This window comes from Octopus bimaculoides, chromosome 16, assembly GCF_001194135.2.
Source record: "Octopus bimaculoides isolate UCB-OBI-ISO-001 chromosome 16, ASM119413v2, whole genome shotgun sequence".
Taxonomy (NCBI): Eukaryota; Metazoa; Mollusca; class Cephalopoda; order Octopoda; family Octopodidae; genus Octopus; species Octopus bimaculoides.
The window spans coordinates 21,772,506-21,772,761 of record NC_068996.1 but is presented as its reverse complement, the minus strand read 5'-3'; positions in this window follow the sequence as shown (position 1 = coordinate 21,772,761).

Here is a 256-nt window from a genome sequence, read left to right as displayed (position 1 = left end):
GTGTGTATATGTATATATAATTTTATAATATATTTTAAAAAAATTTTAATATATGTTTATATGTATATATATATGTATGTGGATGTATGCGTGTGTGTGTATGTGTATAAGTGTGTGTGTATGTGTGTGTGTGTGTGTGTATGTGTGTGTGTATGTGTGTGTGTATGTGTGTGTGTATGTGTTTATGACTTGTGAATTTTGCTTGTTTGTGTATGCATGCATATGCATGTGAGCGTGCGCGTGTGTGCGCGCAAGA